Source organism: Brachyhypopomus gauderio, chromosome 8 (genome assembly GCF_052324685.1).
Source record: "Brachyhypopomus gauderio isolate BG-103 chromosome 8, BGAUD_0.2, whole genome shotgun sequence".
Lineage (NCBI taxonomy): Eukaryota > Metazoa > Chordata > Actinopteri > Gymnotiformes > Hypopomidae > Brachyhypopomus > Brachyhypopomus gauderio.
Window position 1 is genome coordinate 19,832,609 of NC_135218.1, and position 25,025 is coordinate 19,857,633.

The window sequence follows — 25,025 nt, forward strand, 5'->3', positions numbered from 1 at the left end:
GGCACATGCAGGTTCCCTGGATGCAAGGGCATCAATAAGGTTCAGTGGTGTGGAGTGTTTGTGCTTCACAGCCAACAAAAAAATCCTTTTTTTTCCTTTCATACACAGTAAGGTTCTACAGTCAGAATTTTACTGACACCAGCTGATGAAGTCGGATTGCACTTTATATTGTTCATAAGCTGTTTAAAATTGCATCAACTGCAGAATGAAGTGTTTTTCAGTATTCAAAAGTTTAGGTTATATACTATGAATTGAATTGCAAAATGTGTGTAATGTTTTTATGTCGTTCATTTGTTGAACAGTGTTGCTTCTAGGTAACGTACCTATACTAAAAATAAAATAAATTACCTGGTTATGGGGTTAGTGTAAATGTTTTTATGGTTTTATCTTCCATGCATTGTCACTTAATAATTAATACAAACATGTTTTCATAAAAATGTAAAATTTCTCATTATTACCATTGTCACACATTGTTGTGTGACAAGCAACGTACTCCAAGCAACGTACCCAAAGTACCCCCCTCAAAAAAGTAATCACCAAAAAAATGTTTGAATGTGTTATAGTGGACCATAACAACTGAGTGACCAAATATTTTTTTTTATCAAAAATTTTATAATGCATGCAGCGGAGAGGTTTGCCCTCTCTTTTGTTTCTTGAGAGTTGATTTTATCTTAATAAAATGTCTTTTTGTCTTAAATGTCTTAATTAAATGTGATCTGAAAAGTTCTCTAGTGCTGTGTGGATGGAAACAGCACCGCTGGTAACATCTGGACACGATGGACATGATGAAATCCTTTTTCAGCCAGCAGTGTCGGGACACAGGCTACTCCAAGGAGTCGCTTGGGTTGCCTCACAACATCCTCAGCTGGGCAGTCGATGGGTGTGTGATTCTGTTTGTCCACTGGACCGTCATCCTCCTCCTCCTCACTTCAATCGCTGGTGTCTGATCCCATTTGAAAGTACGCACACGCCACAAACACACGCGGTTCAAACAACAGCTTCCAGCCATGGCAATGATAAAGCTGCCATTCCATGTGCCACCACCTGGTGTCCCCCTAGATTGTCTCTTTCCACATTGAAAAACCTGCAAAGCAGAATCACATCATCGGAGAATAAGCATGCAGATATTGGCACTAATATTGGATAATGATTAGTTTACTACAAGACCTCTACCATTTGGGGGTGAGAGAGTGAGAGCAGAGATCAGCGCCATGTACAAGATCACCATGTCCCGAGATCCTTCACCACGCTGCCTCACTGCTGCCATGGAGGGGCTTCCTTTGGGTCGCGCGCCTACACTTCCCATAATGCCCTCAGGCTGTCTCCATATACTTCCCACAATGTTCTGTGTTAAACCTTATCAAAGTGCTCTTCTGTCTTAAAACAGGCACCTTTGCAGGTGTGTGTGTGTGTGTGTGTGTGTGTGTGTGTTAGATGGGGGGAGAGGTGTGACAAGGCATTGTCAGCAGGCAGAATCGTTCACACAGACTGGTAAATAACCCACATCTTTAGTTTAAATTCTGAATCCTGCTGTCTGCATGTTTCTCACTTTCTTCCCCTGTGCCGTTCTGACCCATCGCAGCAGTCAGTCACACTCCCATCACATGTAACCCTGTGAGTTCCACGCAACACATTATTTACCATTATCTAGAGTTCTGACTGCTCCGCAAATAGAAATTATTCATATTGATCAGTGGCAGAGTGATCTCACAGGGACCTGGTCTGGTTCTGTCTTTCTGTGTGCATTGTTTATTATAATCAGTGGGATAATGGCTGGTCATTATGTGCCAGCTACCCTCACCTACTGTGTGTGTGTGTGTGTGTGTGTGTGTGTGTGTGTGTGAGAGTGAGAGAGTGAGAGAGTGAGAGAGATGATAAACAGTAATATGTAGTCCTAATGGAGGCTGTAATGAATTGTCTGTGATGATATGGAGTTTTTCGCTGATGCCACTAATAGAGATCCATACGAACTTCACCACCATAACCAGAGCTGACCCAAACACCACGTACTTACCATGCCATTCTCTGCCCACTCATCCCCTCTCTACCCTGCATTACCCCTCTGTGTCCCGCACTACCCCACTCTGCCCCGCACTACCTCTCTGCCCCACTTTACCCCACACTACCCCTCTCTGCCCCGCAATATCCGCTCTGCCCCACTATACCTCACTCTACCCCGCACTGCTCCACTCTACCCAGCACTACCCAACACTGCCTGCCTGCCACTCTCTGCTCCAACTGCTGAGACATTGATGGTTTCCTTCTATTACTAAGGAAGACGTCCAAACTGCACTACAACTCAAACAACCTCACTGTCCATTAGTCTGAAACACAAAAATGCGTACTCACACGTCTACTGCCACACAGTGTCCTGGATTCTTGCATTCAGGAACAATGTTGAGATTCTTATAGTCACTTTTACAAGCTACGTTTTTGTAATTGCCATATTCTTGCTGATTTGATGACAGTAGTGACACCAGTTAGGAAGTCACTAAGTAGCACCTCTTTCACAGACACTCCTCTCACTCTCCAAAATGGTGTTCCAATATCCAAATTCTGAGCCTCTATTTTCACTTTTGAAATGCCAAAGGCTTATAATGTACTCCTGAAGCATAAAGATGACTAACCGCTTAAAAAAAAAATGTAAGCAACTTAAATACATTATGAAACTTTAATGCGTGTGGCACTATATCTTCCTGTTATTCAGAGTAAAGGTCAAGTGAAAGTGTTAATCTGAGAGAGAGGTGGAGAAACAGAGGGAATTATTTGCTGTATTTAATTAACTGCCTATAACTGCATTTAAATACCAGTCCCAGAGAAACATCATTTATGTTTATTTAGGGCGTACTCACACTAGGCACGGTTTGCTGGTTCCGTGCTGGGGCCTGGTTATCCCCCCTCCCCACTCCCCCTCTGGCCTGCACTCACACTGCCTTCAGCAACCCGGCCCGAGCACGCTTACGTCATCACAACGCCGCTTTATTTGGAAAAAAAGCGCGCTCGCACAACACTATGGAGTTCACGATTCTCTTTTTATTGTATTTTTGGAGTCGTTTTGGGAGTGCAGAAACACGGTGCAAGCACAGATTTATCGATAATTTAACACAACGATTGTCTGCTAATCGCTTTGCCGCTATGACTGTTTAACGTGAGCGTCGCATCACTAACGTCATGTTTGAGTTCCAGCGAAATGAACCAATCAGACGAGGCACCAAGCGGGCCCGGGCACGGATAGCGCTCACACTAGAAGCGAACCGTGCCCGAGTCCACATGAATCGTGCCCTGGCCCACCTCTTCAAGCGGGCCCGAGCACGGTTAACTGATCCGGGCCTGGTTGGAGCGCTCACACTAGCCAAACGAACCGTGCTTCGGCAGGCAACCGTGCCCGGGCCCGAATCACAGAGCCTAGTGTGAGTACAGTCCTAGAGAAACACCATAGGCCTATTCCTTGAGAAACAGGACTTTCAAGAGGCTATAGACCAGGTATCACCAAATGGCGGACCGCGGTCCGGATCCGGACCCGAACGCCGTCCTGTCCGGACCCAATCACATTCCCGATTAACTGGATACGGACCCAAATGCCAAAAAAATTTTAACGGGAGACTATATTTTAAACCGGAGAATTTATTTTCAGACGAGTGTTACGGTCACCACCCATTTGAGTGTTACGTCCCCCCCCCGCTCAACAACTTTCGTTCGCCACCGCGGACCCGGACCTAAGGTCTGAGCTATCTGCCAAAAATGGACCGCGGAAAGATTTAATTGATTACCCCTGCTATAGACTGATGACAATCTCAGTTAAATGTTCAGTCATTGTAGAGCTTTAACCAAGATCATATTTACAAGATATATCGGTGCACAAATACATCATGAAAAATATATACACTGTAAAAAATTGCTGTTAATTTACAGCAGAATTCCAACAGTATTAACTGTTATTTTTGAAAACAGCACTCTACTGTTAATACAAACAGTAGAGCCCCTTATGCTTCAGGATAAACTGAACAGGATGCGAGTGGACCCCTGCCTGGTCACATGGATCTACAGCTACTTAACTGACAGGCCACAGTACGTCAGACTGAAGGACATCACGTCTGACACTGTGACCAGTAGTATTGGAGCTCCACAGGGCACGGTGCTGGCCCCTCTTCTTTTCACCCTGTACACCGCGGACTTCTGCTACAACTCAGAGTTGTGTCATATTCAGAGGTTTGCTGATGACACAGCTATTGTGGGGTGTATCAGGGATGACCAAGAGGAGGAGTACAGGAGCCTGGTGAGGGACTTCACTGTCTGGTGCCACAGCAGCCACCTGCAGCTCAACTCCTCAAAGACCAAGGAGCTGGTCATTGACTTTGGGAAGTCCAGACCAAAGTCACAACCAGTTCTAATAGAGGGTGTTGAGGTGAAGACTGTGGACTCATACAAGTAAAAGTAAAGTAAAAGTAAAATACATTTATATAGCACTTTTCACAGGCACAAGCCACAAAGTGCTTTACAACGGAAAATAAAATAAAGTACCTCGGGCTGTGGCTGGACAACAAGCTGGACTGGTCCTGTAACATCGACCACCTGTACAGGAAGGGACAGAGCAGGCTGTACTTCCTGAGGAGGCTGCGATCGTTTGGCATCTGCAGGAAACTACTGTGGATGTTTTATCAGTCTGTGGTTGCCAGTGTCCTATTCTACACTGTGGTGTGCTGGGGGAGCAGCATATCCAAGAAGGACACACACAGGCTGAACAAACTCATCAGACGGGCTGGCTCGGTGGTCGGCATGAAGCTGGACACTGGTGACTGTGGCAGAGAAGAGGACCCTGGACAAACTGCTGGGCATCATGGACGATGCCAGTCATCCTCTGAACACTGTCATCAGTAACCAGAGGAGTCTGTTTAGTGACCGACTGCTCCTTCCAAAGTGCAGGACCAACAGGTACAAAAACTCCTTTGTCCTGCATGCCATTGGATTGTACAACTCCTCTTTGCAGGGGAGGAGGGGCCACAGGAAAATGGACTGATCAATCAACACTAACCGGACTACGCACAATAACCTTAAGGCTCATTACAACATATCCAGTGCAATAACATTTTAAATAGTGCAATAAGCATGTGCAATTCATCTTTGGCTCTTTATATTCTATTGTTTTTATATCCTATTGTTTTTTTAGTATTGTTTATTTTTTATTCTGTGTTTGTATTTATTATTATTAGTAATAGCTTAATCTCTGTTATCACTATCTCTTTTTAATCTTCTAATTTTATCACTGTTCTATTACTGTCATGCTGCTGGAATCTTAATTTCCCTGAGGGAAACCTCCCAAAGGGATCAATAAAGATCGATCTATCGATCTATCTATCTATCTATCTATATCTATCAAACAGAAAATTGGTAATTTACTATACAGGACTATACTGGTTTTCTAAAATACAGCACTTTAATCATTCAACCAACCAATCATTCAACCAAACCATCTAAATTACAGTATGATGTTGTATTTTTTGCATTGTGGGGAATTGCATTGTTTAAACCAAGCTACACATGGGAACATGGATCTGTGTCTCTCTGCATCCATCCCCATTCAGCAAGTTATTTGGTGAGTAGCATTATTATTATATTCGGAAATTGGTGTAAAGTATAATAAAGTTTTCAGTTTGTTTTTATCAGCCTACTGAATGTGTGTGTGTGTGTTGAAGAATGATTCAGTAGCTAGCTAAATTTTCACAGATGATTCCTACGTGTGGACACACATTTTATTAGTGAATTTGTGACGCGTAATGATGCTTATTGATGTAAATACACTGCACAACATAACATTAGACTTATTTTCCTGCTGATTATTGGGTGGTATTCCAGATTAAAAATTTTAGTTCAGAAATTGAGTGCTGAAGATTTCCTTTATTGTAACTCACTATTTTTTCTAGTCAGTGTAAGATTGTTTTTCTATTGTGGTTTAATATTAATTACCATTGTTGTTACCATGTTTGCCATTACTTAATGAATCTATGGCAGCCCATAGCAGTATTATTTGACCTATTCAATGTTTGGTGAGTGTGACATATTTCTTTGACATTACAGGTACTGCAGAGTATTTGATGCTGCGCTACTGATCACAGTAAGTACTTTTATTTATTTTAGTAATTACATTTATTGAATCATAACAGTCAAGTTTGCAATTATGTTTTCTTGTCAGATATGTGCACATCAGTGTAACTGCTCAGTTGCCTATGTGAGACACATGAAAATTCACAGAAATATGCACAATTTAAAACTGCAGTGTTGTATCCCTAATTGCAAAAGGACCTTTAGAAAATGTCACCCAGCTTCTGATGGCTCATTTCTCAGAGAACACCACAGGACTAGTTCTTCATGCAGATGTAAATTTCCATTGAAAAAAATACACTCTACACATGTGTCAATTTATCAAGGGTACACGTTGTAATTTGCTATATTTCAAAAAATAATTTGACAGGAAAATTCAGCACTGGATGGTCAGCCTTGAGGGCCATGTAATATGTGAGGGGATCCAACCCACCTTCTTGACAGAGCTTGCTGCCTTATTTTCTATCTTCTACATCTTCAATCTTGTATACCAAGAGGAGGCCTCATGCACTCTTGAATTCATCCAAAGGTTAGGTATTTTAACTAAAACATGTTTATCTCTTTAATGGTATACTATTGTTAACAAAACATTTTCTGCTTTTTGTTGTGTTGTTAATGTAAGTGAGTTACACAACTTGAGTTTTACACTGTCTGAAGAGACACTTATTTTTCATGTGCTTCTTTGGTTTAAACCCTGAGCAAGGCACCAAGACCGGACGGGGCAAAGTCTTGTGTAAAAAAAAAAAAAAAACACAGCAAAAAGATGACAGTCAACCCACATGTATCCACTCTGCTGAGAAGACTGATGGACTTTCACTGGGACTTCATTTAAAATGGTGAGATTATTCAGTCCCATTACACCCACACACACACACACACACACACACACACACAAGCTTGTCTCATTGCTTTAATTCTTTTCCCCTCACAACCTTTCTCTCTCTCTTACAGAGTAGAAAGTCTGAATTGCTGTTATTCACGCACCTCACCTGGTCCCTCAACACCAGCTCCATAACAAAGAAAGCCCAGCAGCGTCTCTACTTCCTGCGGAGACTGAGGAAAGCACACCTTCCACCCTCACCATGTTCTACAGAGGGACTGTAGAGAGCATCCTGAGCGCCTGCATTAACGTCTGGTTTGGGAGCTGCAACATCTCGGAGCGCAAGACCCTACAGCGGATAGTGAGGACAGCCGAGAAGATCATTGGTTTCTCTCTCCCCTCCATCAGTGACGTCTACACCACACGCTGCATTCGCAAAGCCACCAGCATTGTGAAAGACCAAACCCACCCATCACACGGTCTCTTCACTCTGATGCCGTCCGGCAAAAGATACAGAAGCATCCGAGCCTCCACCTCCAGACTCTGTAATAGCTTCGGTAACCAGGCAGTCAGGCTCCTCAACTCCCAGATATGGAACTGACACACACCAACACTGATCTGACCCCACACATGCACAAAAAGACTGCACTGAACCCTCCACCAGAAATATTTGCTGCTCTCCCACAGGACCTAGTAACTACCTCAGAACCACTGTGTTCATGTATGTTTCATATGACACAGTATAATCACTCATCTCAGACACCACTTAGACCACATTGCACTGTACCAGCACTTTACACCATCATGTCTCAATTGTCTCTGGCCTGTTGTATTTATTGTAATGTCTTGTTGTGAGATTGCGCTATGCTGCACATTTTGCACATTCTTGAACTGCTACCCTGCCGCACTATGTTGTCTGTTGTACTGTCGATTTGTGTTGCACCATGGTTGCGGAGGAACGAAATTTCGTCACACTGTACCTGTACTCAGATGTAATGACAATAAAAAGCCACTTGACTTGAAGTCTTTGTCTGGTTTGTTCCTGTTTCATTATCGGAACTGTTATGTTGTGACTAGTTTCATGTCAATATTTCCAAGTCTGAATGCCTTGTTCTTTTATTGCACTATTTTCAGTCAAAGGGTTGTGTTGTTTTTTTGTTTTTTATACAAAGGCACTATGTGAATGTAGAGAATTTAAATTATGTTAAAATAAAAGGCAAAGTGCAGAAGCTGTGTTTTTTTCACATTGCAATTACATGCTGCTGTTCTAAATTCACAAATCACATTCTGTTGTAGTTTGTAGATTTTGTAAAGACTGATAATGTATTTTTTAATAAATTAGTTGGGTGTAAAGTATTGCAAAAGTAGTCTTAAAAAACTGTGAATGCTGTATTTTTTTCAATAACAGTACAAAACTGTAAATTTTAGTAACAGTAAAAATGTGTTAAATTTACAGCAACATAATGGGAAATCAACTGCAGTTTACCGTTTTTTACAGGAAAATTATTTAAAAAGTCCTTTACTGTATTTCTCATTAACTGTACAAAACAAAATTTTAATGACAGTAAAAAAAAATTTAATTTTACAGTAACAATGGCAACTCAGCTGCCAGGTCTTTACTGTTATTTTACAGGAAAATTTGTTACAGTGTATTTATCATTATATTTTCATTGGTTAAGTCACCTTTTATTTACCGACTGAAATGGTCACCTTGGATGTCATCACAACAATTGCCTACCCCCCGCCCGAGATATTTGTCAGAGGCCGCCACTGATTCCAAAGACGTGGTCATTACAACAGGTATGGGTCATATCGGGTGAGCAGGCAGAACTAGAAATATACACGGGCATAGTTGGACAGGCTAAACTAAACACGACGGGGAAACATGGAACAGGCAGGAATACTTACAAAGGAAAACAATACTCACAACTAGGACAACGGGGATATCAACAGGTACGAGAAACAAACTAGGCATAGAAAAATAGATAGTAGCACAAAGGGCTAACAGCACAAAATAACCGACACCAGACATGGGAGACACAGGAACTATATATACACAGGACTGGACTAGACACAGGTGATAACAATGAGGACATGGGTGTGGCAGACGAGGGGAAACCATAGAAACAGACAAGCAGGGAGGGAACAACGGCCAGGAACAACACAGATACGAGGAACAGGGAAACCGGAGTGACAGCTAGGAGAGGAGGCGTAGCCATTGATCTATATTACTGGATTGGACATCGCCTGTTGCCGCTATAGCTAGCGATGCGCCGCCTTCGGAGCCATTACTATGCATTGAGTCATGTCAGCAAAGCAGTGTAGTTCCTATGTGGGATGTGCATCCATCTGTCACAAAAACAGGCCTATCGCCCTGGTTTCTTATCCGATTTTGATCAAATATGGCTTAAATTAAAGGTGAGAACATTGCTGATGTTGTGATATGTAAAACTTTGTATTCTCCCAAGAGATAAATTTATAAGCAGTCTGGGAATTTTTCAATTTAGGTAAAGTAAAAAAAAAAAGCCCTGCATAAAGCCCTTATCTTTCACCTGGCTAAAACTAAATAACACATGTATGTCATGTTTTTGATATTCAATCATAATTATGGTAAAAAGTTTTATATAAACAACCAAGTTTTAATTATGATAACAGTCAATTCTGATATTGAAAGTTCAATTTATGAGTTTATCTCTGTCAACTCTCCCCATTACTGTAGTTTTCATAAATTCTTTAAGTGCAATACCTCATATATGTTCAAGTATAATATGAGATGGCATCAGTGTGGAGGAGCATCTTTGAGCACTACATGGCTAAATGTGGGTGAAATTAATAATTATGAAATCATGATAGAGAAAATAATGAGTTTGAATATGAAATTTATGACAAAATTTGTCAGATTTTTTTTACCTTCAAGTAGCAGAAAAAAGCTTACACAATTCAGTTTCCCACAAAAACATAATTAGATAAATTGACATGACAAAATATACAATTTTCAAAATAATTTATTGCAGCCACCTCTCATTGGCTACAGAATTTCAACTTTAATAAAATATTTACTTTGCAGTTCAATTTCCTGACAATAACACACCTTTGAAATCCAACTAAAAAACAAAATCTTTCTTCTCAGAACTTTACTGGCCTTTAAAAAGAACCAGTTTTGTGCACTTCTGACGCAGCTTCTTCTGCAGCAAGGAAGAATGTATCCATAATGTATCAAAGTATCCATAATTTATGAAATTAAACAATTTGTGTTTTTCTGAATAAAACATGATTACACCATATTTTTTGCCATCCTTTAATGCTTACTGTGCAGTCTATGTACCTCTATATGACTGAAGCTGATGCTCCAGTTCAGAGTTTATCAGGTCTTTCTCTGAAAGCTGTAGCAGCAAAGTCTTGCAGAGACTTTGCTCTTTTTTTCTCTCTGTCTTTGGCATTTTTTGCCTTCTTCCTGAGCCTTTCCAAGTCTTCTCGTAGCTTGGATACCTAATTGCTGCGAACGGAATCTTGGTCATCATTTTGATGGGTATGTTCCTGCAAAAAATGACAGTATGATCAAGAATACTTGATCATTAGCTGTAAATGCCAAGCTTAAAAGCAGCTATCAGAAAGAGGTCTAATAAATGATAAAAATTCTTGTTTGAAGTTCTAATTCTGGTGTCTGCCAATCTTTGATGCAGATCTGAGCACTGTCATGGACGGAGCAAAGGTTAGTGATGGGCTAACCATTGCACCATCTAGTTGCTGACAATAAAACAACCCTTACCACACATATGTATGAAATACTTGCAGGGCCGGAGTGGGCCACTTTTTCAGTCCGGGAGTTTCATGCCCAAATCCGGCCCAAAGTTATTGTTCCCTCCCAATCGGCCCAAACTAGAGATTGACATGAGCTGGCCCATCGGGAATCCTCCCGAATCTCCCGATTAGCCACTCCGGCTCTGAATACTTGGCTCACTGCATTGAAGGGGTATCAGGGCACATGCACTGTTATGGCTCCTTCTCTTAGCTGGTAGCTTTTGCTGACAGAAATATGAAATAACATCCTTATTCCTAACATCCATAAAGTTGTATGATAACATGGATGACACCAGCAAAAATGTTAATAGTTAAAAACACTGTAAAAATGTTAGCAATACTACCTGCAAATGGCGTGGAAGTTTGAAAATCTGCGGCACTGCTCCTTCTCCAACATGTGCCCTCTTCAGTGTACGGTTGATATCAGTGGGCAAGAAGTGAGCACTGCATGTCCTTGCTGTAGATGACTGTTCTCTCAGACGTCGACACTTTTTGACCCACAATTTGTACAGCTCATTTTCTTTGTTGGGAAATCTGTGTAGAAAAATGGCATTTATTTAAAAAACCTGTATATTTAAAAAATAATAATTATGACAAATTAAATTTACTTAAATTTTCATTTGGTTTCATTAGTTATTCAGTTTGTGTGAGAGAGTATCTATGGGACATAATGCCATCTGGACTGAACATCGGTCCCAGTAATACAGATTTAGAGATAATTTTAATGAACATCGTATTTACAACACTATCCTAACATAATATTAATAACAATACATAATTTGTTGGAACAGAAAACTTGTTTATAAGAGGGTTTACTCAACATAGCGTTATCAAAATCAAGCTAGCATGGACATTCAACATCCCTCATCTCCGCTATATATTTTTTTTTAATAAAAATTGTTTTACTGACCCGTGAAATGTGATACCCTTTGATCTTGTCGTAGTTTTGACAATTTATGGCAAAACATTGAGTCCCTCTTTGGTTTTCCTTACGTGACTGTCTGCTAGATCTCATTTTATGTCCATCCATGGATGCTCCTCAATGCACGACTCAATGCATAGTAATGGCACCTACGCGGCGCATGCCAAGTCATGTGATGTCCAATCCAGTAATATAGATCAATGGGCGTAGCCCTACGTGACAATTATAAAATTGTACAGTTAAATGCTATAGAATGTTTGGTGTTAGATTAATTTTATTGACAGTTAATATGGTTATTGTCATAATCTGAAAATATTTTATTATTGGGCCTATTTATTTTCCTGTGAATCAAAGTTATATGATTATTTGAATCATTACAAGATTTATTTGTTGTATGTGGTATATCTGGGTGTGTGTGTACATGATGGGATTGTGCTATGGCGGGAAAAACATGTAACTTTATGCCTATTTGGTGTAGTGTTGTCAAAAAAAAAAATCAATATATCGATACGTATCAATACTGAACATTCTGAAATGGTACAATACTCGTTTCCCTTAAGTATCAATTCTTTTTACATAAAATGCGCTTTCGTTTGACCCACCCAAGCTGCCGTAATGCACAGGACAGTTTGTAATGCTAATATGGCAGCTAAAGCAAACGCAGTGCTGTTGGATTCGAAGCAAATACAGATGGAAAACCGAAGGACATGAACAAGCCTGTTTGCAAGCGGTGCTTTTGGAACATTTCAACGAAGGGCGCTAAAGCCTGGTTGAGTGACCATAGCGCTCGACTCCGCGCGTGTTGTCCGAAACTATATGTGGTAGTATAAAAGAAACACCCCTCAAAACGGGAATGAACACTTACCTGACGAATTTTAATGCTGCTTTGTGTTTGTGTGTTTCAGGTTTGAAAAGTGCTGCAAGTTAGGCTAAAGTACTTAAATGTTGAAATTGTAACTACTTCGTTTCACAACAAATATCTGTCTGACTGAAGTTTTCTTGTATTATATTAACAAGTACGAGCCTCTTGTAATTCCAGGATAAAACATGAGAGAACGTGAAGACGTTAAGATTGGGCGTTTTGAAAATAAACCATTAAATAATGTGATTAAAAGCGCAATATTTCTAATCATTTCGAGTATATGTATAAATATTTACCTTAAGTTTAACGTGCTGGGAAATATTGGTACAAGCGCTTGAATTGAACCCTGCAAACATGACTTTGTTCATTGCGCTGAGGCGCGGCGCGCGCGAAGTTACAAAATTCGAGAGGTGCACGACCTCGCGTGTGCCGCGCTTCAGCGCAATGAACAAAATCATGTTTGCAGGGTTCATACACCTTGTGGAATTCAAACACTTGTATGTCACTTTCAAGGTCCATTTCAATATTTCCCAGCACGAGCAAAGACACTGTCAGACGTTCAAAAAAACTTCCACTGAAAAGCCAGAATGAAAGTTTTAGCGACGTCTTTTTTAAACGTCTATTACTGCCGTTCAGTTGCAGTTTTTGCACGTCCTGACATCCAATAAAGGTCCTAGTCAGACGTTCAGATAGAAAACTTGTAAAGGTTAAGGTCCTAGTCACACTGTCAGATTTTGAACCAGTTTTTGAACGTCCACCAGACGTGCAAAAATGGGTCTGGACTGACCGACGTGATACAGACTTGATTATAAAGTCTTTGACGTCGCATGTTTGTTGGGATAAGTTAAATATTTATACATATACTCGAAATTATTCGCTTTTTTATCACATTATTTAATGGTTGTTTATTTTCAAAACGCCCAATCGTAACGTCTTCACATTCTCATGTTTCATCCTGGAATTACAAGATGCTCGTATTTGTTAACGTAATACAAAAGAACTGTTCAGTCAGACAGATATTTGTTGTGAAATGAAGTTACAATTTCAAGCATTTTCAAACACAAAGCAACATTCGTTTGTTTATAAAAAAAATTAAAAAGGCTTTAAAACGAAAATTAGCACCGTATCTGACTTTGGTATCGAAAATGGTATCGAATTTCAATATTTTTTTAAGTATCGTATCGAAGTTGTAATTCTTAGTATCGTGACAAGCCTAATTTGGTGTACAGGTCAGGTTTTATTGGAGCCTTGAGACAGTCCAGCAGGATCAAAGTGTGGAATCCCTTCCCTTTGGCAGCAACTCGAACGGTTCTGATGTGTGCCTCCCTCAGTTATAATAAAAATGACGACAGCACAACTGTTCTTAACTGTACTGATTAGGGTTTATTCATGAGCTTTTTGAACTCCCTAAACGTGAGAACTGTAATGTAATCACAATATCACAAATATGAATAAAGCAAATATACAACTGTGAATGTCTTAATTTACCTACGAATCAATACACTTTAAACCTTGTACTATATTATGAATTTAAACTTGCAATACAATGAAATGTTTTAACTTACGTTTAGCTTATAACATGTTAGTATTAGTAGCGGCTATGTACATTTATTTTTTTTACTTAAACTTACTCAAACAGTATACAAAGAACAAAACACAAACCTCATTGGCTGCTTTAAATAACACAGGGAGGGTATGGCTTCTCTTATAGTGTTTACAGACGCGTGAAACAACACTTTGAATACTTAACGGCGAACTAAAATAACGGCGAAAATTTGTGTATTTTTAAACTGCTGCTTTAACATCGTACACACTTATAATGGGCTCCCCCTGGAACTCTTTGCAGACATATAGTTCCGCTTTGATCTTTAATGATTTTTGGAGTAGGAACCAACAACTGGTATGCTAAATAATTATACAAAGCCCAGACAGGCAGTTACACTCCCACCAAATCTACGATTTCTTACTCTAGATTTCTCTAAATGAAAATATAATAAACAGCAAAACAAACAACGTTAGCTTCTGGCTTTTGAGCTCCTCAGGGATGGTCACCAACCCGCACCTTAAAGGAGACAGAGATAGAAGATATAGACAAAACAGAAAGACACAAAGAGAAAGAGACTGGTTTCCTCAGTCTCCTTCCAGCAGTGTCACAGTCTTGTGGATGGGCCTCTCAAGGTAGATAGGTTTGGAAACACGCTTTCCTTTCTTATTAAGGCTGGAGTCACTGATGAGCAATTTCAATCTTCTCACTCTTCCATCCCTTCCTGGGTATACCTCGACGACCCTTGCCAACTTCCACTGGTTACGTGGTGTGTCGTCTTGCAAGAGAACAAGGTCATTGGCCTTTGCATCTCTGCGGCCTTTGATCCACTTCTGTCTGTGTTGTAGATTCAGGATGTACTCTTTCTGCCACCTCTTCCAGAAAAGGTTAGCCAAAAGTTGGACACGACGCCATCTCTTACGGAGGTAGAGATCTTCTTTGACGAACTTTCCAGGAGGTGGAGCAAGAATAGTAGTCTTCATTGTTAAGATATGGTTTGGAGTAAGGGGCTCTGGGCTGGATGAGTCGTTGAGACAATCAGTGGTTAGAGGTCTGCTGTTGACAACTGCCATGACTTCATACAGGAATGTTCGTAGTGAGGAGCAGTCAAGTTGTCTGGATGACTGTTCCAAGATGGATGTCAGAACACTTCTAATGGTACGAATTTGTCTTTCCCACACTCCACCCATATGACTAGAGGCTGGAGTGTTCATGAACTCACATCCAAGTTCCTTGAGCTCTTCCTGATTCATTTCATTTAATGCTTCAGCAAACTCGTGTCTAGCTCCGACAAAGTTTGTCCCTTGATCACATCTTATCTGACGTACCATTCCACGAATGGCGATGAATGAACGCAAGGCGTTGATGAATGCGTCTGTGCTTAAATCGTCAAGCATCTCAATGTGCACTGCTCTGGAACACATGCAGGTAAGTAATAGCCCATAACGCTTTAACTCATTTCTTCCCACTTTAATATAGAATGGTCCAAAACAGTCCATCCCACAGTAAGTGAATGGAGGGGTGGTTTCCATCCTGTCCCTTGGGAGGTCTGCCATCTTCTGTTGTTCTGGACTTCTTCTGAACTTCCTGCACGTGGTGCACTTGTAGATATGGGATGATACTGCTTTGCTGCAGCCTAGTATCCATATGCCATAGGATCGGAGTGCATTTATGGTCATTCCTCGTCCCTGATGGAGCACTCTCTCATGATGGTGTTTGACAAGTAATGCTGACACATGACTGTCTTTAGGTAGGACCGCTGGATGCTTAACATGTGGATGTAGAGCAGCATGGCTTAAGCGGCCTCCCACTCTAAGGATACCTTGTCCGTCAACAAAGGGACTTAATCTGTATAGCTTGTTGACCTTGTCATTGACTTGTGTTTCCTTGTCACTGAGAAGGCTCTGTATCTCCTTTGAGAAGGCTGTTTCTTGAACCATCTTGATAATGGTCAGCTCAGCTTCTCTTCTTTCCTCTAGACTAGTGACTTCACAGGACCTTGTCAGAAAACCCTTGATTTCTTTGATACGGCGCTTGAGTCTGGCTATAGCCCTTACCATTCTGGACCAGTCTGAGAACTTGTGCAGGCGGTCTAACAGTGATCTTGTCTCTTCCGCCTGAACATCATGGACCTGCACCTTCTTCAGTTCAGGATCACTATTTCCAATGTGTTCAATCTTGACTTCTCCACTTGGTAGCTCCTTCTGCCAGAGAAACCTTGATCCAGTGAACCAGTCAGAGGATACAAGCTGCTCAACTGTGAGACCTCTTGAGGCATGGTCTGCAGGATTTTCTTCAGAAGCTACATGTCTCCATTGTGTGGATTCTATGCTTTGCTTGATACGTTCCACACGGTTTGCTACGAAGACATGAAATCTTCTGGCTTCATTATTGATGTACCCAAGTACAACCATGGAATCAGTCCAGAAGAATTCTTGTAGACACTCTACTTCAAGTTCTTTCTTGAGCATGTCACTGGTGCGAACAGCTACCACTGCTGCTGACAGCTCAAGCCTTGGTATGGTTGTGACCTTCGTAGGGGCGACTCTTGCTTTCCCCATAACTAAAGAACAGTGAACTTCCCCTGAATCACTGACTGCTCTGAGGTATGAACACACACCATAGCCTAACACACTGGCATCGGAGAAATGGTGAAGCTCATAATATTGTGCCTTGAAGCTTGAAGGAAGGTAACATCTCGGAACCTTAACATCAGCCAGGTTTTTTAGATCTTGGAGCCAACGTTCCCACCGAGGTCGCAGGTCGTCAGGTAAAGTTTCATCCCAGCTGAGCTTGTCTCGACACATTTGCTGTAGGATCTGCTTTCCAATTAACACTAGAAGTCCCAGAGAAGGGTCTTTCAACACTTCTACTATCGGAACCCAGAGAAGGGTCGAGAGAACTGAAGGATTTTAGCTAACACCCTATTATCAGCTGTAAGCAGGCACTTTTGTTTTGTAAATAAGGCCATTACTGGCGCACCACAGGAGGGGGCATGCTTCAGCTCACAACTAATTGTTGTTTTTCATTGAGTTTAGCCATTTAGTTTCTAGTTAGTTCTATTCAGTTTATTGTATTTTATAATATAAAGGTTATATATATTGTATTTAGTTTAGTTTTATCTGAGCAACAAAGCACAAACAATAAATTATTTTTTTATATTTTAAATAGAAAATTAGAAATTTTATAGCCAGGTACATGTGAGTAATGACCAGAAGCATTTGTGTCTAAGTCAGGAGGACTGAAATTTCAGCATGAGAAACATACAAAAGAACAACTGTTATGTTTCCATGCTTTTTTATGTTCCATGCTTTTTATTATTGCCATAAAATTATACAAAAAATACAAGGAATAAAACAATTCCACACATATTTACAATAGGCTGCAGTGCAGGGCTGTGCGTGTGTGTGTGTGTGAGTGGCATGTCCTTCTTGTGTGACTAGCACTTTAGCAGTCACTCAGCAGTCTGTCAGAACATGCCTGGCACTGCCAGGGTATCTCCCTGGTACATTTGCCACACGTGTATCTGTAGCAGTCCACACATCTCACATTTGCACAATTGTTCATGAGTGTTCTCATCAGAGCATTCACATACAACTATCTACCCAGTCTGCCAGTCCCTCATTTGGGGAGAAAGCTACAGTATTGTGGCTATTCCCACTTTAGTGACCCCATTTTGTTTCTCTTTCACTCAGACAATAAAATATTCCAATACAGTGAGGACATGCACCTAAGACGAAAATTTCAGACCCCTCCATGATTAAAAATTGTCTAAATTGTCTAAAGTTGGGAATAGCCACAATAGTGTAGGTTTCTCCCCAAATGAGGGAGTGGCAGACTGAGTGGATAATTGTATGTGAGTGCTCTGTTGAGAACATTTCAACTTTATTGTATATATTTCTAAACTTACATCATGTCCTCTGTAGCTTCTGCTCTCAGCCAGGCCCTCTGACTGCCTCTCTCACCTTATGCATGTCCCCTGCACAACAATGCAGCTGGGAGATGGGCAGACACACTCAGGACCAGCTTACACACTTTTGCATGACCTTTTTTGAGGTGGATCAACACAATTAATTTGGTAATTTTTTTCAAAATTGTTATTTTGAACCCACTTATCTTTTTTAGAAGAAAAACATTACTAACATTACTACATTTCTACGTGAGCCTGCCAAAAGCCAGTGCTGAGGTATTTTGGATCATGAGGCCATGAGGCCATCCTTTGTCATGCAGCCACTTCTAGGTAGACGGGGGGATGGGTGATAGTGTGAGCTATGTTGATCCATTGACTCAGACGGAGAAGAAAAGACCCTTTCAGAGAAATCTGAACTTTAGCTATTTTGACCAATAATCATGTCACCTTTTGCAGTGAGAAAAAAATCCAAAATTAGTACAAAGGAGGCAGACTTGAGATGTTTTGGAATTATAGTTCAAATAATGTCTGTCAGTTTTATAATAAAGAGAAAGATGACTGTAGCCACCTACATGTGGATGAAAATGAAAATTCATGTCACCACACATTTCACTTACTCTGTTGACTGAGAAGCAAGGATAGCAAAGGTTTCCAGTACACAGCAGGCTTTGGACATGATCCTGGAGGGGCCGTGGGCGGGTGGGGTTCCCTGGTCTTTCTCTGCCTGCCTCTGGCCTCTGGGGCCTTGCTAATAAGTACATTCTGTACATTTATCCTATGTTGCACTTACATAAACACATACACTCACACACACATACATCAGTCATTTGTGCTGTATGTCTTACTTTCTGCTCTTCATTTAGTAGCAGCAGTTGGTGAATCATTTGAGCTGTTTTTTCTGCTCTTCTGTCTTTTCCCTTTTTAGTTTCTCTCCCCCTCTTTTCTCTCCTGTCCTGTATGGTTCACCTAACCCCAATTGTTTTTATCACTATTGTACTGTATTATACAGAATTGTTTTCTTTTGATCCTTACATGAAAACAAAGTTGTCCTCCAAAGGTGAAAGGTTGGAGGTGGGCCAAAAAAAAAGTTTGAAAAGCCCATATGAAGCAATTTTCAAGCCTAGGGTCACAAACGTCACACACAACACATTGTTAGTTTTCAGAGAGTAGTGAAAATCTGTAGTAGTGATATCTCTTTTGGTAAGATTTCCTAAATTTCCTATTTTTGTTTGCTGGTTATGGCTGTATTTGGAAGAGACACACATGCGAAATCTTGATCTTGAAGTTAAAATTGCTCAATAATATTATTCTATTTCAAGTAGCTGAGGGTTTTTTGTATACATTTATGTAAAAACATTTTTACCTATTAGCAGTTTTTCAAAAGACAAAACTACTTAAAATAAGGTTAAAAATATCAGAGCCATTTTGACTAATCAATATGCCACTTATATGCCATTATAATTCAAATATGTTTGTGTCAATTTCACATTATTTCAACCTTTCACAAATCAAATCTCAAACATATGGTTCTGTAGATGAGGAGACTTCTTGCAAGAGATCTTGCACAGTCTCATATGGCAGCCAAGGAGGTGCAAGCTTTCAGCAGCAACCACCCATACCTGACACACGCCTCATTTACATAACACTGGAGCATGGACGTAGTTTTGATTTCATAAGTGGGGGGGACACAACCTGGGGTGGCGAACTGTTGAGCGGGGGGGGGAGCTCGGAGCTGCATGATCCTAGTGCTAGATTTGTCGCTATTTGGATATTGTTTTTTTAACCGTTAAAAAGTGGGGGGGACATGACTTCGTCGCTACTTAAATATTTGGTTTTAACTGTAAAAACTGGGGGGGACCAAAACCGGCTTTTGAAAAAGTGGGGGGGACATGTCCCCCCCGTCCCCCCCCAAAACTACGTCCGTGCACTGGAGGCAAGTTCAGCTCTTCTCCCCCCTGCTGATTCAGGCAATGGGCACTTTTGCAAATGAATGGATGTTAATTGGAGCCACCAGAGGTGTCAGTTTGGACTAAGTTTGGACTAGTTTGGACCCTCTTTTGGGACTTCAGGGGGGTGGTTGAAATTTCAGGGACTTCTAGTGTTAAAATGAAGGGCACCACGAATCCAAGAGGATCATAGACTGAAGCAACTGTGGACAAAACTCCCCTTCTAGTAAGTGGATTCTCTTTGATGACCACTCTGAACTGAAACTCATCAGAAACTACGCACCACTGCACACCAAGTGCTCGTTCCATCTGCAATTCACCCAATGCCATGTCTTTGTCTGCAGCAGCTTCGGCACATTCCTCCTTGGGGATGGTGGCAAGGACTTCCTTGCTGTTTGAGATGAATTTGTGCAGTCGTAGTTTGCCTGTGTTGCAAAGTTCTCTTGCTTCCTTCACCAGCTGGATAGCTTGACTTGTGGAAGCTACACTGGACAGGCCATCATCAACATAGAAGTTTCGCTGCATGAACTTGATGGTGTCTTCACTGAAGCGTCCTTGCCCTCCAGCTGCAATGTGTTTAAGTCCATAGTTGGCGCAGCCAGGTGATTATGCTGCACCGAACAGATGAACCTTCATTCGATAGGTGGAAGGTTGGGCTTCAGGATTTCCATTCTCCCACCAAAGGAATCGAAGGTAATCTTGGTCTTCCGTTTTCACGTGGAACTGGTAGAACATGCGCTCTATGTCACACATAATTGCCACTTGTTCTCTTCGGAAGCGAATCAGAACTCCCACCAAGGTGTTTGTAAGCTCTGGACCAGTTAGCAGATGGTCATTCAAGGACGTTCCTTGAAATTTGGCGGAGCAAACAAATACAACGCGTATTTTTCCAGGCTTGTGTGGATGATACACCCCATGATGCGGAATGTACCACACTGGAGTTTTGTGAAGGTCTTCTTCTGGGACCTTTTCTGCATCTCCACGGGTTATGGTCTCCTCCATGAAGGTCTTGTAGTCCCTTTTATACTGGTCATCTCTTTTCAGCTTTCTTTCCAGGCACTTCAGACGGTGTATGGCGCACACCTTGTTATCAGGTAGGTTGGGTTTGTCTTTCTTGAATGGTAGTGGCATTTCATAATGTCCATCACTGTTGAGTATGATGCCCTCTTTCAATTTTGATAAGAATCTGAGATCTTGAGACATAATTGGTTTCAAAAGCTCTTTCAGCAAAGTCAGATTCCAGCACCTTGATGACATCTGCAGATAAGATAACTTCCTTGATTTGTGTTCTACAGATGTAATGCACTTCACTTGTGAGGGTTGAAGAGGACTGAAGCCCTGGCACCACTTGCTTAACTATGACTTGGTGGCTTACTCCAATTGCATCTCCGTAATTGAGGCATGGATCACCGTGGCCAACCACACTCCAGCCCAAATCTGTTCTCTGAGCGAAGGGTTGATTATCTTCACCAGACACCACTTGTCTTGGCACGAGAGCTTGAGGACAATTGTAGCCGATTAACAGGCCAACATCACAGCTTTGCTGAGGAGCGATCTCATCTGCTATGTGTTCAAGGTGGGACCATACCTTCGCCGTCTCTGGTGTGGGAATATGGTTTCTGTTTGCAGGTATAAACTCTCTGGAGTAGGTCACTGGAAGTGTAATTACCTTATCTGAGTAGAACCCTCTTACTTGTAACCCAGTCAGTTTCCGGCAGGACACGACAGTGTTTCTTGAAGCCAGTGTGGAGAGCCTTAGTTGAACTGACTCACTCCTTGTATTGAGCGCCCTTGCAGTGTCTTCAAGGATAAAGGTTGTGTCACTCTGTGTATCCAGAAGAGCATACACAAGAACTTCATGATATGGCTCATTTGCAACAGAGACCCACACTGGAAGTATTGTGGACGTGTTAGTGTGTCTGTCGTTCTGAGTGACTGTATGAGATGTTGCTTCATGTGACGTTCCTGGTGGTTGATCTTGTGGCTGATCTGGCTTCACTTCATTTGACTTGTCTCGATCTCTAGTTCCATCAGCCCTTGCTTGCCTCCTTTCTTCTTTGGTGCGATTATCATGGAGGCAAGTTGGATGTCTTCCCTCACATGTCTTACAGATATTCCTGTCTCCACAGTCCTTGGAGCGATGGCCCCACTTCAGACAGCCAAAACACAACTTCCTTTCTTGGACAAACTTGACTTGTTCCATGATTGTCTTTTTTATGAACCTACGACACTCTGGTAGACTGTGCCCTATTTTCTCACAGAAGACACAGCTCGTGGTGTTAGCTTTCTCGTCTGAACTTGTAGCTAAGGATCTTGCTCCAGTACTTCTGTTCTTTAAAACCTTGCTCTTCTCTTCTTCACTTTGTTTCAATGCATGGAGAGATGTGATTGGATTGCAGGCGATTTTCGCTTCGCGTGTAAGGAATCTGACAAACTGACTGAAGGTTGGAAATGTTTGACTTTCTTCCTCCACTTCTATGACCTTTCGGTTCCATCTTGAAGTCAACCAGTCAGGAAGTTTAGCAAGTATTTTTTGGTTTTCGTAGTAGTCATTAAGCACTTCAAGACCTCGGATTTGAGACATTGCAGACTCACAGCTGCGCAGGAAGTCAGCGAGTTCTTGAAGTTCCAGACTGCCCTTGGCACTTATCTTAGGCCATGCATCAATCTTATCTCTGAAGGCCTTGGCGATGAGGAACGGACTGCCATATCGCTCCTCTAAGATGTTCCATGCTGCAAGGTAGGCTGACGATGCGCCTAGTAGAAAGTAGCTCTCTATGGCCTTCTTCGCAGATCCACCTACATACTTAGCGTAGATAATATATCTTTTCTTCGGCTGGTATGTTCTTCCTGTCAATGAGTGTCTGAAAGGAGACTTTCCAGTCACTGAACCTGAGTGGGTCACCACTGAACATCACTGGTTCAGGTACAGGAATACGGCTGGCACTAATGGATTCTGCTAGTGCTCTAACAAGAGCTGCTGTGTTGTCTTCAGCTGGACACGTTACAGGTTGTGATGAAGCATCGTGTTGCAGAGAGCTCACTTCTTGCTTTGCTTCCCTTTTAACCTTCACAGGAAAGGGTTGATGGAGCAACTCATTTATTTCATCATCTGAGCATTGACTCTGTTTAGATGATCGACATGAGCATTCACTCTGTTCATATACCTGCTGTCGTGCCTTGGCAGCCTTTAGTCTTTTAATAGTCTCCAGACGTTCTAGTTCTCTGCGCTTGGCTTCTAGTACTCTTTGTCTCTCTGCATTTTCAGCCTCCTGTTTAACCTTTAGCTGGGCAGCTTCAGATTCCAACCTCTGTAGCTCTTCAATATGACGTTCTTGTTCTATCAGTACTTGTAGAGTGGCTTCATTAGCAGCAACTTCGGCAGCTGCACTCTTTCTGCTGGCAGAAGTTAGACGGGAATGAGTGGAGGCCTTAGTGCGGTGAGAGCTGGCGGTAGACTTGGTTGACGTAGTCTCTTCACCACCTTGTTCTTCATTTCCTTGACCATTTACTGTGTCTAAAATGTCCATTGCTTGCTTTAAAATGTTCTGTGTCACTGTTTCACAGGTATCAACTCTACGCCGTGTGTCGTGATCAGGAACACTGATGCGTCTCAAGTCATCATAAACGGCATTCAAACTCCTTAAAGCATCGTTCACTTTAGTGACGTTCATTCAACAGGTTGGTTGAGCATGGTGCTCTTAGCACTTGTTTGGCTTTCTTTGTGACCTCCTTCCACTTGTTATAGCACACACTGAAACGATGTGTAAATCTTCTTACTTGCTCATCGTAAAGTTCTTGACCCTTCTCCGATCTCTTGCGGACTCTTTGGTCTCCTTGTGCCCTTTCTAGAGGAACGAAGTCATCACCATTTGTGGCATCAGTCACTGGTGAATGTACGTCTGTGTAAGGCTGTGGCTCATCTCTACTGCAAGGTCGTGAATTTACATCCATGCAGATTGGCTGCACGTGCACATCTGCACACACCTTTTCAGACATCCTTTCAGCTTACTATAAGTCACTGCTCTCTGGCACTGTCTTCTGGAGCACTGAGTTCTCACTGTGCCTCCCTCAGTTATAATAAAAATGACGACAGCACAACTGTTCTTAACTGTACTGATTAGGGTTTATTCATGAGCTTTTTGAACTCCCTAAACGTGAGAACTGTAATGTAATCACAATATCACAAATATGAATAAAGCAAATATACAAATATACAACTGTGAATGTCTTAATTTACCTACGAACCTACGAATCAATACACTTTAAACCTATTATAAATTTAAACTTGCAATACAATGAAATGTTTTAACTTACGTTTAGCTTATAACATGTTAGTATTAGTAGCGGCTATGTACATTTATTTTTTTTACTTAAACTTACTCAAACAGTATACAAAGAACAAAACAAACCTCATTGGCTGCTTTAAATAACACAGGGAGGGTATGGCTTCTCTTATAGCGTTTACAGACGCGTGAAACAACACTTTGAATACTTAACGGCGAACTAAAATAACGGCGAAAATTTGTGTATTTTTAAACTGCTGCTTTAACATCGTACACACTTATAATGGGCTCCCCCTGGAACTCTTTGCAGACATATAGTTCCGCTTTGATCTTTAATGATTTTTGGAGTAGGAACCAACAACTGGTATGCTAAATAATTATACAAAGCCCAGACAGGCAGTTACACTGATGCCTCCTGTCAGAAACGCCGTTCTGTGGGTTAAAACAAACTCGTCAGCACATATAGCGGCAGAGGACAATGTATTTACTTTGGGTTCATTCAAATACATTACAACATTGTCGGGTACACACTAAACAGCCATGCCAACAAGTCAGGCCAATGTAACACAAAGTCTGCACAGTCTATCGTTCGTGCCCCCAAGCTGCCACTATAGCTGCTGGCCTGTAGCAGCTGCTTCTCCTCCTGTCTGCCATCCTTATATCCTGTTGGCCATCCTCCTAGGGCGGAGCAGCATCCCAATTAGGAGAGAGGTTTACACAAATCCCGGTCTGGAACCTGGATCCACTTCCGTCCTGAACAGAACACGTATGCATCCCACCAGTAAAATAACACTTATATTAACTCAGTTCAGCTGAAAAACATTCAGCTGTTTTTG

The 25,025-nt window shown here is 41.5% G+C and overlaps 3 long non-coding RNA genes across 3 annotated transcripts; all 3 read left to right on the top strand.

Moving 5' to 3' along the window:
* Window positions 1-4,564: 4,564 nt before the first annotated feature.
* LOC143521065 (uncharacterized) lies at window positions 4,565-6,113 on the top strand. The gene is made up of 3 exons (XR_013132621.1): window positions 4,565-4,932; window positions 5,533-5,593; window positions 6,076-6,113. It is a non-coding gene; the product is annotated as an uncharacterized LOC143521065 (long non-coding RNA).
* A 362-nt stretch (window positions 6,114-6,475) lies between these two features.
* LOC143521064 (uncharacterized) lies at window positions 6,476-7,882 on the top strand. Its single transcript, XR_013132620.1, has 3 exons — window positions 6,476-6,628; window positions 6,803-6,935; window positions 7,051-7,882. It is a non-coding gene; the product is annotated as an uncharacterized LOC143521064 (long non-coding RNA).
* Window positions 7,883-23,000: 15,118 nt separating this feature from the next.
* LOC143521066 (uncharacterized) lies at window positions 23,001-24,083 on the top strand. The gene is made up of 3 exons (XR_013132622.1): window positions 23,001-23,343; window positions 23,471-23,584; window positions 23,756-24,083. It is a non-coding gene; the product is annotated as an uncharacterized LOC143521066 (long non-coding RNA).
* Window positions 24,084-25,025: the final 942 nt, after the last annotated feature.